This window comes from Oryx dammah, unplaced genomic scaffold (genome assembly GCF_014754425.2).
Source record: "Oryx dammah isolate SB20612 unplaced genomic scaffold, SCBI_Odam_1.1 HiC_scaffold_11, whole genome shotgun sequence".
Taxonomy (NCBI): Eukaryota; Metazoa; Chordata; class Mammalia; order Artiodactyla; family Bovidae; genus Oryx; species Oryx dammah.
Window position 1 is genome coordinate 45,087,401 of NW_024070195.1, and position 17,785 is coordinate 45,105,185.

At 41.9% G+C, this 17,785-nt stretch overlaps 1 non-coding gene across 1 annotated transcript; it reads left to right on the forward strand.

Moving 5' to 3' along the window:
- The first annotated feature begins 5,712 nt into the window (after positions 1 to 5,712).
- On the forward strand, positions 5,713 to 5,784 carry TRNAD-GUC. The gene has a single exon. It is a non-coding gene; the product is annotated as a tRNA-Asp (tRNA).
- Positions 5,785 to 17,785: the final 12,001 nt, after the last annotated feature.

Below are 17,785 nucleotides of genomic sequence, written 5' to 3' on the forward strand. Positions count from 1 at the left end.
TGGAATGTGAAGTCAAGTGGGCCTTAGGGAGCATCACTATGAACAAAGCTAGTGGAGGTGATGGAATTCCAGTGGAGCTCTTTCAAATCCTGAAAGATGATGCTGTGAAAGTGCTGCACTCAATATGCCAGCACATTCGGAAAACTCAGCAGTGGCCACAGGACTGGAAAAGATCAGTGTTCATTCCAATCCCAAAGAAAGGCGATGCCAAAGAATGCTCAAACTACTGCACAGTTGCACTCATCTCACATGCTACTAAAGTAATGCTCAAATTTCTCCAAGCCAGGCTTCAGCAATACGTGAACCATGAACTTCCAGATGTTCAAGCTGATTTTAGAAAAGGCAGAGGAACCAGAGATCAAATTGCCAACATCCACTGGATCATCAAAAAGCAAGAGAGTTCCAGAAAAACATTTACTTCTGCTTTATTGACTATGCCAAAGCCTTTGACTGTGTGGATCACATAAACTGTGGAGAATTATGAAAGAGATGGGAATACCAGACCACCTGAGCTGCCTCTTGAGAAACCTATATGCAGGTCAGGAAGCAATAGTCAGAGTTGGATGTGGAAGAACAGACTGGTTCCAAATAGGAAAAGGAGTACGTCAAGGCTGTATATTGTCACCCTGCTTATTTAACTTCTATGCAGAGTACATCATGAGAAACGCTGGGCTGGAGGAAGCACAAGCTGGAATCAAGATTGCCGGGAGAAATATCAATAACTTCAGATATGCAACAACACCATCCTTATGGCAGAAAGTGAAAAGGAGCTAAAAAGCCTCTTGATGAAAGTGAGGGAGGAGAGTGAAAAAGGTGGCTTAAAGCTCAACATTCAGAAAACTAAGATCATGGCATCTGGTCCCATCACTTCATGGGAAATAGATGGGGAAACAGTGGAAACAGTGTCAGACTTTGTTTTGGGGGGGCTCCAAAATCACTGTAGATGGTGACTGCAGCCATGAAATTAAAAGATGCTTACTCCTTGGAAGAAAAGTTATGACCAACCTAGATAGCATATTCAAAAACAGAGACATTACTTGGCCGACTAAGGTCCTTCTAGTCAAGGCTGTGGTTTTTCCTGTGGTCATGTATGGATGTGAGAGTTGGACTGTGAAGAAAGCTGAGTGCCGAAGAATTGATGCTCTCGAACTGTGGTGTTGGAGAAGACTCTTGAGAGTCCCTTGGACTGCAAGGAGATCCAACCAGTCCATTCTAAAGGAGATCAGTCCTGGGTGTTCATTGGAAGGATTGATGCTAAAGCTGAAACTCCAATACTTTGGCCACCTCATGCGAAGAGTTGACTCATTGGAAAAGACTCTGATGCTGGGAGGAATTAGGGGCAGGAAGAAAAGGGGACGACAGAGGATGAGATGGTTGGATGGCGTCACCGACTCTATGGACATGAGTTTTGGTGAACTCTGGGAGTTGGTGATGGACAGCAAGGCCTGGTGTGCTGCAATTCAAGGGATCTTAAAGAGTCGGACACAACTGAGTGACTGAACTGAGCTGAACCCACTCCAGTATTCTTGCCTGGAGAATCCCATGGACAGAGGAGCCTGGCGAGTTACAGTCCATGGGGTCACAGAGAGTCAGACACGACTGAGCAACTGACACTCCCTAATAGATATTGAATGCCTTCTCTGTATGCCAAATGATACTCTTGATGTTTATAGGTAGAATCGTGAGCACATGTGATGAAATCCTCACACTTGGAAAGACTCTACTGTAATAGAAAGAGACCGTAAAAAAAGGTAAAAACAAACAAAGATGTAATAGAGTAAGTGTTGCAGGACAGAGTACCCCTTCCAGGGTGTGAAGGTGGGCTCTTCTCTAACTCTTGGAAATGAATTGTCTGAGGAGACACGTGTACCAACAAAGCAAGAGATTTATTGGGAAGGGACACCGGGTGGATAGCAGCAGGATAAGGGAACCCAGGAGGACTGGTCTTGGGTGCCCTCAGCCTGCAGCAGCTTGAAGCAGCGTTTCAATCCCTGGTCAGCAATTGAGGTAGGGTTGCTGCAGTGAGAGCCAAATCCTAGCCACTATACCAGTGGTCAGTGACAAAGCCCTGGCTCTTCAGCTTTGCAGAAAAGTATTCCCACAAGAGAGGAGTGAAACCAGTAGTGTTTATTAGGGGAAAAAGTGTACAGTATATGTGGATAGACACACAGGTGTCCTCGGACAGAGTACTGCCCTTGTGGTAGTTTAAATCACTTTTATGGGGCATTTCATTTGGGTTTCCTTTGGCCAGTCATTTTGATTTGCTAATGCTGAGTCCTTATTTGATATATTTCAGGATCCTCCCATGTGTGTGCATGCATCTCTCAGCCAAGGTGGATTCTAGCAAAGAAGACTATGGGTAGACTTGGCATCACTCCCCCTTTGACCTCCAAGGAGCTTTCTAGTCAGGAAGGTCTTCTTGACTTCAAGAATAAGAAATATGTAGCCTTTTATCTCTTATCTGGGCAGGGCTCAGACTCCTCTCTCAATTGTGCTGCTATTAATACTTTGGAGTTTCTGACTCATGGTCCTCTCTGCTAGCATAAGCATCTCTCAGCCAAGATGCATTCCAGAGTGAAGGATTCTGGGTAGTTGGCAGGACATGTTATGGGCTGACATCTCCTCTCTCCTTTTGGCCATTCCTGAGTTCTCCTGGTTAGTTTTCAGTGGTAGCAACAAGTGCTTTATTGGTAACATGACCATGGGCTTGGCTCCTGAGGTAGACTGTGGGTTAAGAAGATTGGAGGGAAAATTCACAAAAAGAACAATAGCAACAACAACAAAAAACACTGGTGACCAGAGCATGTAGGAGAAATAACCTGTGTGGATACCATACTCACTGGGAATCCGAGAAATAACCAGATGCTAGAGTCGTCCAGGAAGCAGAGAGGGTGTCTAAGAAGTCTGTAGATGACACCAAGAAGGAGAGACACCAGGTGGCCAGACTACCCATGTACTCCTTCAACTGGGCCGCCTTAGCTGCCTGAGTACCCTGGAACCTCGGGATAATCCTCTGGTGGATGTGTTTAATAACATGGACATATTTTATCCATTTTTATTAAGTGCTGACAATATAATAAGCACCGAAGAAGGAAGAAGAATAAGGATGGCACAGTCTCTGGTATTAAGAAAATCCATATAACAGGGAAGCTGGGCAGGAAAACAAACGGTAATGCAGTAAAAATGCATTCCAGCAATGCATGGAATATCAGCAACAGGAAATTAGGATAGTGGTAAGTTTTTTAAATGAAATCATTCTGACTCACACACAAGTCATCCCTGGTTGCAGTTCAAAACTGGATCCATCTTCCCATTGATTTTCTCAAAAATACTTAATGAGTACAACACAGAAGTGTACACAGTATGGTAGAAGATACAAAGATATATTAGACTGAATCTCCCTCTTTATATTGAACTATGTTACGGTAGGTCATGCTATAGGTAAGATTTCCCATGATTCATTACCTTTTTATTTAGGTAGCTATGGAGGTTCTATGTAGCTAGGGGCAAAGGTGTTCTCTCATGTTACATCAAATTGTCTGTGTCATGTAAGCATTTATTTGAAATTTAAAACCAGAGTATCAACTAAGAAAAACATCAGGGGAAAGCAAAACCAGATCCTGAAGACACAGTATACCAAGTGTTATCTCTCTGAACATAATCACAAGACTTTCCCTGAGAACTTAAAATAGGGTCAGTATCTGTGGGGTATCATTATTTTTGTTTGTGTGGAATATTTGGATCAAATAATCATATCTGTCAAAATGACTCATAATGCCACCTGATGGTTGGTATTTGCTTCTTAATAACAATCATACCATGTTAGTGAATAACCAATATCAAAAACAGAACTAAAAAAAAAAAAAAAAACCTTACCTCTCTTCTTGGAATTATTCCAACCTTTTCTGTTGGAAGTTTAATATATCACAGCTCATTTAAGGAAACTCATTATTTATTAAGTCTTTAATTTCTAATAATTTGCCTGACATTTATAATAACTTATTTATAATCATTTATAATAACTTGGGCTTCCCTGATAGCTCAGTTGGTAAAGAATCCACCTGCAATGCAGGACATCCTGGTTTGATTCCTGGGTTAGGAAGATCCCCTGGAGAAGGGAAAGGCTGCCCACTCCAGTATTGTGGCCTAGAGAATACATAGGTGCAAGTGAATAGAACCCAACTAGTGTTTGGGCACGTACTCAGTGAAGCTTAATTGAATTTCCAGAGACAGAGAAATGACCTGAGGCCTGGGCTGGGCCAAGTCATCAAAAGTCTCTTTCCATCTCCCTTGTTTTTCTCTGCACATCTGGACTGGCTTTTCTATTCCTGCTTCCTGGCTTCCTCTGCTTCTCATTTTTGAGATGAAGTGGTGTTGCCACAGCCCCTGAGTTTGCATGTTGCGGTTCCAGTCACACACCACAATGCATTAGCTCATTCTCAAGACTGTATTTAACACGGAGAAAGTGTGCTTGGTCCAGCTTGGCTCAGTAAGCTCTTCTTGTTAGGATCTAGAAGCTGATGCAGTTTAATGGCGGCTGCCCTCTCACCCTCCTGATGCTTGAGAAGTTCCCAGGCGAAGGATGATTACTGTCAGCCTTGCAAAAGAGACATGTCCTAGTTTTGACTTCTCAGCTCATCTATGTCTTTCTTTCCACATATCCAAAGATATCCTACTCATTATTCAACTAACCAATGCATAACAACAAATGCTTCACTATTTCATGACTGGAGAAATCCTGAATTAATAATCATTACTTTGCCCAGAGGCACAGCATAGGGGAGATAGATCAGGACTTTTTAAGACATAAACAACTCAAACTGACATAACTAAAAGGGAAATTTGTTAGATCATTTAATTTGGAATTTCTAGGTTCAGGTTCAAATAGATTTCAGGGTTCAAACAGTTTTCCAATATGTACACCTCTACCTCCACTGCTTCCCTCTGTATATAGCCTTAATATTCCCAGCTACAGAGGGATGTTCTCGATGAGTCTAGGGAAGATATGTCCCTATTAGATTCCTGGTGTGATATCCCAGTTTTTGCTCCACTATCTAATTATATAATCCAATAGAAGACTCATGATTGATCTGTCTTGGTCATACACCCACCCAGGACCAGCTGGTCTATTTAAGAAAAATGGAGTTCAATCTATTTGTATCGTGTTATTTTTGCCTGCAGAATTTCTTTTTAAGATACCAATTTATGTATGAGGACTCTTTGGGTTGCAAAGGACAAAACCCAACTCAAATTATATTTAAAACATGAACAATGATTTTATAGTTAGCTATTTCTAGGACACAATCATATTATTAAGTGTCTTCTCCCCTACCTCCCAATTAATTAGAGTTTATTTTTCTTCATAAGTTGGCTTTATCGCCTTTCTCTTTATCATTCCTCCATAAAGTTAGGAAAGGCAAAGGCTATAGTTCCCCATTTCAGCAGAAAGACAGCTTCTAATTTCTCTAACTGTTATCATGATATATGGATGTCATCTTAAACTTTAGAAAATAATCCCATATTTCATTTAGTGATGCATTCATAAGTTAATAACCAAGTATCAGAACAGACATGGGAATGAAAATTGGGGAGAGTGCTTACCTTTCCAAGATTACAGAATGATCTGTGATGTGGTTCATAGGGGCTGTATTGGCTACATGGATCCTCATATGATTCTGTATATATTTTAGTCTGGTTAAGACATTTTAGGCTTCCCTGGTGGCTCAGAGGGTAAAGCGTCTGCCTGTCATGCAGGAGACCTGGGTTCGATCCCTGGGTTGGGAATATCCTCTGGAGGAGGAAATGGCAACCCACTCCAGTGTTCTTGCCTGGAAAATCCCATGGAGAGAGAAGCCTGGTGAGCTACAGTCCATGGGGTCACAAAGAGTTGGACTCAGCTAAGTGACTTCACTTTCACTTAATATATTTTATGATTAAAAATTTAAATGCTACTAATGTTGAAATTTTGATTCTAGAGACAACTGCTAGATGACCCTATGTAGATGATTTGAGCAGTCTAGTCTTTTTTTTTTTTTTTTTCATGTAAACATGGAAGGCCAGATCATTCACTTAGCACTGTGGCTGTGAAGAGAGTGAGAAGGTACTGGAGTCCTCAGCCCCATAGATCCAAAAGGAACAGGGAAAATATAGTTGTCCCAAAATGAGGATGTTGGTTGGACAAAAATATCTAAGGACTGTGTTAGTCACTCAGTCGTGTCCGACTCTTTGCGACCCCACAGACTGTAGCCCACCAGGCTTCTCTGTCCATGGAATTCTCCAGGCAAGAATACTGGAGTGGATTGCCATTCCTTTCTCCAGAGGAACTTCCCAACCCAGGGATTGAACCCTGGTCTCCTGCCTCACAGGCAGATTCTTTACCATTTGAGCTACAGGGATGTCTATCTAAGGGGCATTACAATTAGTTAATTTTCTCTAGGTGAAACTCATTCTTTCTTGGTTCATTTTCAATCTGTTCTTATATACTGCTACCAAAAATTATAGCCTTAAACATAGCCAACACACTTGAGAAACAATGGTGGGAGGAAGACAGAATGAATCTTTAATGAAATAAATCTTGATCTTTTCCTTGTACGGTGCCCTTCAAGGTCTCCCCTGGGAGAAGCATGAGGAAGGCTCCTCTGTGTGGGTGTGTGTCTGCATATTCACAGAGGTATGTGGTCATCACTTGTTTCCTAGTGCTGTTTAAGATTAGATCTGAGAGGAACCCAAGGGGATAATACTTCCTCCACTGTTTGTTATCATGGATCACTGTTCCTCAGAATTTCACACTGTTTATGCCCTGAAACTTCCTGAGTTGTCTTTTAAATTCATTTGAGGGGACTTAAATTGCTTACAATTTTTTTTTTTTTTGCAAGACACTGCTTATTAGGACACACTCCGAACCCTATGAAAGCTCCCTGCCTATGATAATGAGTTATGACCAGTGCTTATCATCCTCTGCTGATTGACCTCAGCCACAGACCATAGATGGGCAACAATGGGATGAGGAAGAAGCCTTTGTTAAGCATGACTCTGTCCTGCTCCTTCCTCCTGACAACGTAGTGATGGAATGAGTCTTACGATGGAACACAAAGATGACTACTTCTGGGGACAAAGTGCTAGAAGATGCAGCAAAAGAGACACAGATGTATAGAACAATCTTTTGGACTCTGTGAGGGAGAGGGTGGGATGATTTGGGAGAATGGCATTGAAACATGTATAATATCATCTATGAAACAAATAGCCAGTCCAGGTTTGATGCAGGATACTGGATGCTTGGGGCTGGTGCACTGAGATGACCCAGAGGGATGGTACGGGGAGGGGGGAGGGAGGGGGGTTCAGGATGGGGAACACGCGTATACCTGTGGTGGATTCATGTTGATGTATGACAAAACCAATACAGTGTTGTAAAGTAATTAGCCTCCAATTAAAATAAATAAATTTATATTAAAAAATAAAATAAAATGCAAGTTTACAGGGGCCTACAAGGATCCCTTCCAACCAAAAAAAAAAAAAAATGCTAGAAGACAGCTTTGAAGACATGGGGAGGGAGGTGGGTGGTAAGGTTTAATACAAATACACCCAGTATTTTGATTTTGTACTTTTAAGATAAGTGCATCAATCTTATCCATAGTACTTGGTGTATCCATCTACTGCATGTGATTTATGATTATTTTTATTGTTTGGATCCAAATATGGCAGAAAGCAAAGAGGAACTAAGTAGCCTCTTGATGCGTATGAAACAAGAGAGTGAAAAACCTGGCTTGAAACTCAACATTCAAAAACTAAGATCATGGCATCTGGTCCCATCACTTCATGTCAAATAGAAGGGGAAAAAGTGGAAGTAGTGACAGATTTTATTTTCTTGGGCTCCAAAATCATTGCAGATGGTGACTGCAGCTGTGAAACTAAAAGGCACTTACTCCTTGGAAGGAAAGCTATGACAAACCTAGACTGCATACTAAAAAGCAGAGACATCACTTTTCCAACAAAGGTCTGTATAGTCAAAGCTATGGTTTTTCCAGTAGTCAAGTATGGATGTGAGAGTTGGACCATAAAGAACACTGAGTGCCATAGGATTGATGTTTTTGAACTGTGGTGTTGGAGAAGACTCTTGAGAGTCCCTTGGACTGCAAGGAGGTCAAACCGGTCAATCCTAAAGGAAACAAAACCAGAATATTCTTTAGAAGGACTGTTGCTGAAACTGAAGGTCCAATACTTTGGCCACCTGATGCAAAGAGTCAACTCATTGGAAAAGTCTCTGATTTTGGGCAAGACTGAAGGTAAAAGGAAAAATGGGTGGCAGAGGATGAGATAGTTAGATAGCATCACTGACTCAAAAGACATGGATTTGAGTAAACTCCAGGAGAAAGTGGAGGACCAAGGAGCCTGGCATGCTGTAGTCCATGGAGGCGCCAAGAATCAGAAACAACTTAGTGACTGAACAACAGCAACAATTTTTCATCATTGACCCAGATTTTCTTTATCTGCTTACAGACAAATGCAGGACTGGAACATATCCTGGGTTAAAACAAAACATTTCAGGGTGCACACAGCATACTTCCATACATATTGTTATTTGTTACTGTTTCCACCAATGTTTCTTTTTTGGTAAGCACAGAGCCTACATGTTGAGAGCCAACAGATGATAGTTTAGTCAAACACTTCACACTGTGGCATGGTACGGACTATCAGTTTCTCCTTCTGGAATGGGGAAGTCCACCCTGGATCTCACTCTCTTGACAGCCAGTTCTACGTTCTCTGCAGGTCTGTTATCCTTTCTCAGCTCTTTATCTGATACTAAATAGGTCATTAGGTAGAATTTTTAGATCTCAAGTAACAGAAGCCAGATTGTATTTGCAAATGTAGGAGCGAGAGATGCTTTAAGAGGATGAATGTATCTCTCCAAGCCTAAGGATGGGATTGTACTGAGGCCCACAGCAGAATCTGGACCTGGAAAGTGGAAAGCAACTAATGCTCAGTTTTAACTTTTGTCTCTACTCTGCTCTGGGCTTTTGTGAGTTTATCCTCTTTGCAGATAAGTCCTCTTTGCTTTCTAATGTAAGTCCCCTACACATGAACCTTCACGTTGGAAACTTTCCAAGACGCACACATGCACTTGCACGTCCAGTTATGGAAGTTAGTTCGCGTGTCTGGTGTGCAGTGACACCTGTGTGCAACCTCCACAAGCGGTTGTGCTTTGTGTGTTTTCCCATATGGTACTGTATAGAGCACAGTAGTACCGTATCTTTATTTCAAGCCCAGGACATCTGGAACCAAGCAGAAAAGCAGCAGTATATAGCTGATTGTTGGGTAACCTAGGCTTACGGTTGGACTTTCAAACAAATTGGACTTAAAAACATTCCAGAGGGATGGTACGGGCAGGGAGGAGGGTGGGGCGTTCAGGATGGGGAACACGTGTATAGCTATGGCAGATACATGTTGATGTATGGCAAAACCAATACAATATTATAAAGTAATTAACTTCCAATTAAAATAAAGAAACTTATATTTTAAAAAAATAAAATGACAGTTTAGCTTGATAAGGAAAAAAAAACATTCTTGAAAAGGAACTCATTTGAATATAGGGGATCTACTGTACATGACTGAGTATGGCTTCTTGCAGGCTGGTTTTATATTAATAGCTCTAGATAGATGCTGAGGTTGTCTCTAGATTCCAGAAAATCTCTGATTGACTTCCCCCCAGTCACAGGTTGTGCAAGCTGAGAACCTAATGAGGTGGAGCAGTTATTTTGAAACATCATCTTCTCTTTTTAGGACATGATCATACAAGGTGAGCCATCAGAATAGAGTTTTGTAATGTAGAGAATGAGGCTGCTTCTGCCTAATTCATCTCAGAGCTTGTCTCTGCTTTGATGTTTGAAATAGGTGTGGCATGACTGCAGTAACGATAACCATAGTCATATTGGACTTTTGTATGTAATTGCAGGTTTTCTAAGCTACCTAACATCTCTTTGAGGTTGGTCAGTATTATTATAATTATACCAGATTTAGGGGTATGGATTTGTAGACACAGGCATTTAAGATGTCATGCTAAGGGTCATGACAAATCCAGGATTTGAAAAGTCATCTGGCTGTAAAACTTGGGCTCATAAACTTTGGTCATATTATTGGACTTAAATCTTTTTTCCATCTGGATTTCTATTTTCTTCTCACCATTTCTCACTCCAGATGCTCTAATGTCCCAGCTGAATTTTACAATAGATTTTTAATTGAAAATATGTTCTTTATATAATAACAAATAGCAATATAATGTGACTCTCTGTAGCAAAAGCATCTCTTAGACTTGTCATTTTGTTCTTTGTTAAACATTCTCCCTTAACCTCTTTTCTGTAACTAATAATCATGATGATGGTGAGTTTTATTTTCCTTGTAAGCAGAATTGGAGCCTTAAGGAATATCTGCTTCAATGAAGTCTAGTGTATTTAAAATAATCCCCTCTGGGGAAATAAACTTTTGGTTGGAATATGGTTGGTGGTGAAGGCAGAACATGGTGCTGTTCAAAAGTGAGTCTGTGTTTAAATATGAGTGACTTCATTCTCGTGATTAGAGAGAGATTAAAAGATACATTCTGATATTTGAAGTTTGAGCAATTTAGAAATGTGATTTTTGAAACTCACAGTCCCTTCTAATACCACATCAACTCAGTTTTCAGAAAGGAAAGAGGAAATGGAAGCTCCAATACTTTGACTACCTGATGTGATGAGCCGGCTGATTGGAAAGAATCTTGATGCTGGGAAAAGTTAAGGGCAAGAGAAGAAGGGGGTGACAGAGGATGAGGTGGTTGAAAGGCATCACTGACTCAATGGACATGAAAGTGAAAGTCTCTCAGTCATGTCCAACTCTTTGCGACCCCATGGACTATACAGTCTATGGAATTCTTCAGGCCGGAATACTTGAGTGGGTAGCCTTTCCCTTCTCCTGGGGATCTTCCCAACCCAGGGGTTGAACCCAGGTCCCCCGCATTGCAGGCAGATTCTTTACCAGTTGATCCACCAAGGAAGCTGGAAGCAACTCAGAGACAGTGAAGGACAGGGAAGCCTGGCATGCTGCAGTTCATGGGGTTGCAAAGAGTTGGACCTGACTGAGGAACTGCACAACAGCTACAGGAAATAATAAGAGACAAAACGTGAGAAGGCAGGCACCGCTTGGAAGAGCTAAAGAGAAAGTGCTCTTGGGTTTAATATGTCATTCACCTCCTCATTCATTATTCTTGTATATTTCAACTACGATTTCTTTTCATTGGGTTTATTTTTTAATCAGGAGCCAATTAAGGTTATGACACTCTAGGTGACGTGATCATGACTAGATATTTGATCTGAAGGAGTTACTGTTAAACATTTTAAGTGTCGTATTTTCTTTTTTAAAATGTTATTTGTTTTTAATTGAAGATAATTGCTTTATAATACTGTGTTGGTTTCTGCCATATATCAACATGAATCAGCCATAGGTGCCCTCTCTCTTGAACCTCCCTCTAACCTCCCACCCCATCAGACACCTCTGAGTTATGACAGAGCACCACATTTGAACTCCCTGTATCATATAGTAAATGTCCACCGGCTATCTAATTTCACCTAGGGTGATGTATGTTTCAATACTACGCTCTCAATTTGTCCCATTTGCGCCTATTTGTCTACAGGTCTGTTCTCTACGTCTGCATCTCTCCTGCAGCCCTGCAGATAGGTAGTTCAGTACCATCTTTTCAGATTTCATATGTATGTGTTAAAATATCCCTTTCTCTTTCTGACATACTTCACTCTGTAAAATAAATTCTAGGGTTCTCCACCTTATTAGAACTGAGTCAGATGTGTTCCTTTTGAGGCTGAGTAATATTCCATTATGTATACACATCATGACGTCTTTATCCATCCATCTGCCAGTGGACATCTAGGTTGATTCCATGTTGTCACTACTGTAAATAGTGCTGTGATGAACAATGGGGTGCCTGTGTCCTTCTCAGTTATGGTTTCCTCAGGGTATATGCCCAGTAGTGGAACTGTTGGGTCATGAAGTAGTTATATTCCTAGTTTTTTAAGGACTCTCTGTACTGTTCTCCGTAGTGGCTGTATCAATCCCTTTTCTCCACACCTTCTTTAGCATTTATTATTTGTAGATTTTTTTGATGATGGTCATTGGGATGAGTGTGGGTGATACCTCATTGCAGTTTTGATTTGCATTTCTCTAATAATAAGCAATGTTGTGCATTTTTTCATGTGTTTATTGGACATCCATATGTCTCCTTGGAAAAATGTCTGTTTAGGTCTGCCCACTATTTGGTTGGATTGCTTGTTTTTCTGGTATGGAGCTGAATGAGCTATTTGCATGTTTTAGAGATTAATCCTGTGTCAGTTGTTTTGCTTGCTATTATTTTCTCCCTTTGGAGAAGGAAATGGCAACCCACTCCAGTGTTCTTGCCTGGAGAATCCCATGGACAGAGGGGCCTGGTGGGCTACAGTCTATGGGGTTGCAAAGAGTCAGATACAACTAAGCAACTAACACACATTTTCTCCCATTCTGAGAGTTTCACCTTGTTTACAGTTTCCTTCACTGTGCAAAAGCTTTCAAGTTTAATTAGGCCCCATTTGTTCATTTTTGTTTTTATTTCCTTTACTCTAGGAGGCAGGTCATAGAGATCTCGCTGTGACTTATATCAAAGAGTGTTCTGCCTATGTTTTCCTCTAAGAGTTTTATAATTTCTGGTCCTGCATTTAGGTCTTTAGTCCATTTTGAGTTTATTAGGCTGGTAGGGAGTGTTCTAATTTTATTCTTTTACACGTAGTGGTCCAGTTTTCCTAGCACCACTTACTGAAGAGACTATCTTTTCTCCATTGCATATTCTTGCATCTTTTGTCAGAGATAAGGTGCCCATCGGTGCATGGGTTTCTCTCTGCACTTTCTATCTTGTTCCATTGGCCTATTATTTCTGTTTTTGTGCTCATGCCATGCTGTCTTGGTGACTGTAAGTTTGCAGTATAGTCTGAAGTCAAGGAGGTTGATTCCTCCAGTTCCATTCTTCTTTCTCAGGATTGCTTTGGCTATTCAGTGTTTTTTGCATTTCCATACACATTGTGAAATTTTTTTGTTCCAGTTCTGTGAAAATTACCATTGGTAGTTTGACAGGGATTGCATTGAATCTGTTGAGTGCTTTGGGTAATATATTCATTTTTACAATATTGATTCTTCCAGCCCAGGAACATGGTATATCTCTCCATCTGTTTGCATAATCTTTGATTTCTTTTATCAGTGTCTTATAGTTTTTTGTATACAGGTCTTTCATCGCTTTAGGTAGGTTTATTCCTTGATATTTTATCATTTTTGTTGCAGTGGTGAATGGGATTGTTTCCTTAATTTCTCTTTCTGATTTTTTCATTGTTAGTGTATAAGAATGCAAGGAATTTTTGTGTATTAATTTTATATTCTACAACATTTTTATATTCATTGATTGCTGCTGCTACTGCTAAGTCACTTCAGTTGTGCCCAACTCTGCGTGACCCCATAGATGGCAGCCCACCAGGCTCCCCTGTCCCTGGGATTCTCCAGGCAAGAATACTGGAGTGGGTTGCCATTTCCTTCTCCAATGCATGAAAGTGAAAAGTGAAAGTGAAGTCGCTCAAGTCATGCCCGACTCTTAGCGACCCCATGGACTGCAGCCTACCAGGCTCCTCTGTCCATGGGGTTTTCCAGGCAAGAGTACTGGAGTGGGTTGCCATTGCCTTCTCCAATTCATTGATTAGCTCTAGGTGGCATCTTTAGGCTTTTCTATGTATAGTATCGTGTTATCTGCAACAGTGAGAGTTTTACTTATTTTCCAGTCTGGATTCCTTTTATTTCTTTTTTTCTTTTCTGATTGCTTTAGCTAGGACTTCCAAAAGTGTTTTGAATAATTATGGCAAGAGTGGGCATCATTGTCTTGTTCCTGATCTTAGAGGAAATGCTTTCAGTTTTTCACTGTTGAGAATAATGTTTGCTGTGGGTTTGTAATATATGTCCTTTATTATGTTAAGGTATGTTCTTTCTATGCCTATTTTCTGGAGTTTCTTTTTTATCATAAATGGGTGTTGAATTTTGCCAGAAGCTTTATTTGCATCTATTGAGATGATTATATGAAGTTTATCTTTCAATTTGTTAATATGGTGTATCACATTGATTGATTTGTGTATACTAAAGAATTCTTGCATCCCTGGGATAAGGATCCACTTGATCACAATGTATGATCCTTTTAATGTATTTTTTTATTCTGTTTGCTAAAATTTGGGTGAAGATTTTTGCATCTATGTTCATCAATGATATTGGCCTGGAGTTTATTTTTTTGTGGTATTCTATCTGGTTTTGGTATTAGGGTGACGGTGGCTGGTGGAAAAGTTTTAAATCCTCTTCCATAGCCACTCTACCTATGGGACTCAGTTGTGGTTTTATTGCCACCTCTGCATGTGGGTCATCCACAGGAGTCTGCCCTGAGACTGGCTCAGCTGACTCAGTGGCATAGCTGCTTGGATCTTGGGGATTCTGGAAGCACCAGGTGTGCAAGGGCACATGTGGTCATGGGCACAGGTGAGATGGCACTATTAGGACTTTTTTCCAGCCTCTGGCCACTCTGCCCCAGTGAGGACCAGGCAAGGAGGTGGTGCAACTGCTTGGGTCGTGAGGAACCTAGCAGCACCAGGTATGTAGGGGAGCTGGCGGCCGCAGGCTCAGCAAATACGGTGCCCATAGGGTCCTCTTTCAGTTTCTGGCAGCGGCGTTCAAGGGCTTGTCTCGCTGGTCCTTCTTTGTTGCTTGGCACAGCAGGTGCTCAAAGGGCGCCCCTGGCTGATGTCCTTATCTGTTGGTCAGCTTATCAGGCTCTAAAAGGCCACCCTCCCTGGAATTATCCTTGGTTGGGCAGCTGCTGGCCCCTGCAGGTGGGGAGAAAGAGAGGCTATAGTGACGGCTCCACCGCCTTCGCCTTCAGTGACTCTGCAGTGTTGCCTTGCCTCCTTGGCTGCCCAGCTCTCCTCCAAGGGCCTTCCCTGCTGTGATCTCCCCCCTCACATCCCCTGGGGCCATCTCCCCACAGTCAACAGCAGTCCACACCTTGATTGCCCTCCAATCCTCACGCTCCAGCTCCCGGCCATAGCAAGTACCAGAGGACCTGCATCCCTGTCCGGGGTGTGAAGGTTGCTGCGTGGATTGTTGTGCAGATCTCACCCCATTCAGACCGTCACAGATCAGCTGCTTCCCTCTCCAATGACCTCAGATGCCTCTGCTCTGTCCCAAACTACTGCTCCTACGTGGGGATCTCACCCCTGCTTTCAGTTCCTCCACCCCTTGGGAGCAGGTCCAGGCTCACTCTCCCCCTCTTTTTCCCTTCCTCCCTTCACCCTCCCAAGTTTTGTGTGGACCTATATAGTCCTTTCTGGTGGTCAGGGATACTGCCAGCTCTTAGTTGGCACTCTGTGAGATCCTCTGCATCTGAAGATGTATTCTTGATGCATCCATAGAGAGAGAAGTATTCCATATCCACCTGCTCCTCTGCCATCTTGTCATCTCTCCATTCAGTTCAGTTCAGTTCAGTCGCTCAGTCGTGTCCAACTCTTTGCGACCCCATGAATCGCAGCACGCCAGGCCTCCCTGTCCATCACCAACTCCCAGAGTTCACTCAGACTCACGTTCATCGAGTCCATGATGCCATCCAGCCATCTCATCCTCTGTCGTCCCCTTCTCCTCCTGCCCCCAATCCCTCCCAGCATCAAAGTCTTTTCCAATGAGTCAACTCTTCGCATGAGGTGGCCAAAGTACTGAAGTTTCAGCTTTAGCATCATTCCTTCCAAAGAAATCCCAGGACTGATTTCCTTCAGAATGGACTGGTTGGATCTCCTTGCAGTCCAAGGGACTCTCAAGAGTCTTCTCCAACACCACAGTTCAAAAGCATCAATTCTTCAGCAGTCAGCCTTCTTCACAGTCCAACTCTCACATCCATACATGACTACTGGAAAAACCATAGCCTTGACTAGACGGACCTTAGTCGGCCAAGTAATGTCTCTGTTTTTGAATATGCTATTTAGGTTGGTCATAACTTTTCTTCCAAGGAGTAAGCGTCTTTTAATTTCATGGCTGCAGTCACCATCTGCAGTGATTTTGGAGCCCCCCAAAATAAAGTCTGACACTGTTTCCACTGTTTCCCCATCTATTTCCTGTGAAGTGATGGGACCAGATACCATGATCTTAGTTTTCTGAATGTTGAGCTTTAAGCCAACTTTTTCACTCTCCTCTTTCACTTTCGTCAAGAGGCTTTTTAGTTCCTCTTCACTTTCTGCCATAAGGGTGGTGTCATCTGCATATCTGAATTTATTGATATTTCTCCCGGCAATCTTGATTCCAGCTGTGTTTCTTCCAGTCCAGCGTTTCTCATGATGTACTCTGCATATAAGTTAGTCATATATTTTTGAACCCCTTATTATGCACCAGGGATCCTGTAGTGGACAGGAACAGATAGATGCTTATTCCCTGGGAACTAAAGGAGTGAAACAATTGCATAAATAAACTTAAAATTGTAATTACTACTGGGACTTCCTTGGTGATCCAGTGGTTAAGAATCCACCTTGTAATGCAGGCAATGCAGGCAATCCCTAGTAAGGGAACTAAGAGCCCATAAGCTGATAGGGAGCTAAGTCTGCCCTCCTCAATCAGTGAGCCCAGGTTCCACAGTTAAGACCTGACACAGCCAGAAATAAAATAATTAAATAAGTGATTAAAAACATATAATTAGTTTCCAGGAAGGAAACCACATGGAAATATATAAACTTCGAGATGACCCAGTCTAAAAAGCCAGGAAGTCTTTCCAGTGGAAGAAAGGGTAACATTTAACTCAAAGGAGAAGCTCATAGTAGACCTTCCTTAAATGCACAAAGATGTTTATTGCAACCTTGTGAAAGTAGAAAAATAAAAGAATGTTACAGCAAGTCCCCCTACATAAGAACCAGTTCCATCCCGAGACTGCATTTGTAAGTCCAATTTGTTCATTAGGTCCAACAAAGTTAGCCAGGTACCCAACCAACACAGTTGGCTATATAGTACTGCACTGTAATAAATTTATAATACTTTTCACATAAGTAATACATAAAAACTAACACAAAAGTGAAGAAAACATTTTTAATCTTATAGTACAAAGTACAGTAGCACAACAGCTGGCATACAAGGGCTGGCGTTGAGTGAACAGGCAGGAAGAATTACTGGAGGAGGGAGAGGAGGTGGGAGGTCTTGGAGCTGAAGGATCGTCGGCAATTGGAGGCAGAGGGCACGGTGCTTTCCACTCAATCTTACAGCATCTTTGAAAATTCGCAGCTTTAAGGGTCATATGTAGGAGACTTACTATATCAGGTTGCACACTTTTGGCAGAGAAGTAATAAAGAGATGAAGGCTTTTGAATTTTAAGAAGCCCATACTTGTCGAAGCTAGAATTAGACACTGTAAGAATAGGGATGGCTGGTGAGCGATAGCAACCCTGCACAAGGAGCAGAAGGGAACACAGGAAATGAGGCAGGCATCACAGGATAGAGATCCACAGAGCAGATGTGGGCAAAGGGATGAAGGGCAAATAAACATGATATGTCTGGGAGACAGGGATACAGGATCGCAGATAGTCCCAAATTAGACCTTCCAGAAGAGGCAGATTGCTCCTGTTTTCACACTCCCCGCCCCCTCATTGCTTTAATTGCAAAAGTACAAGCTACACCTCAGATCTCAACTGCCCTCTGTGAAATCCACTCCCGGTAGGAATGACCCT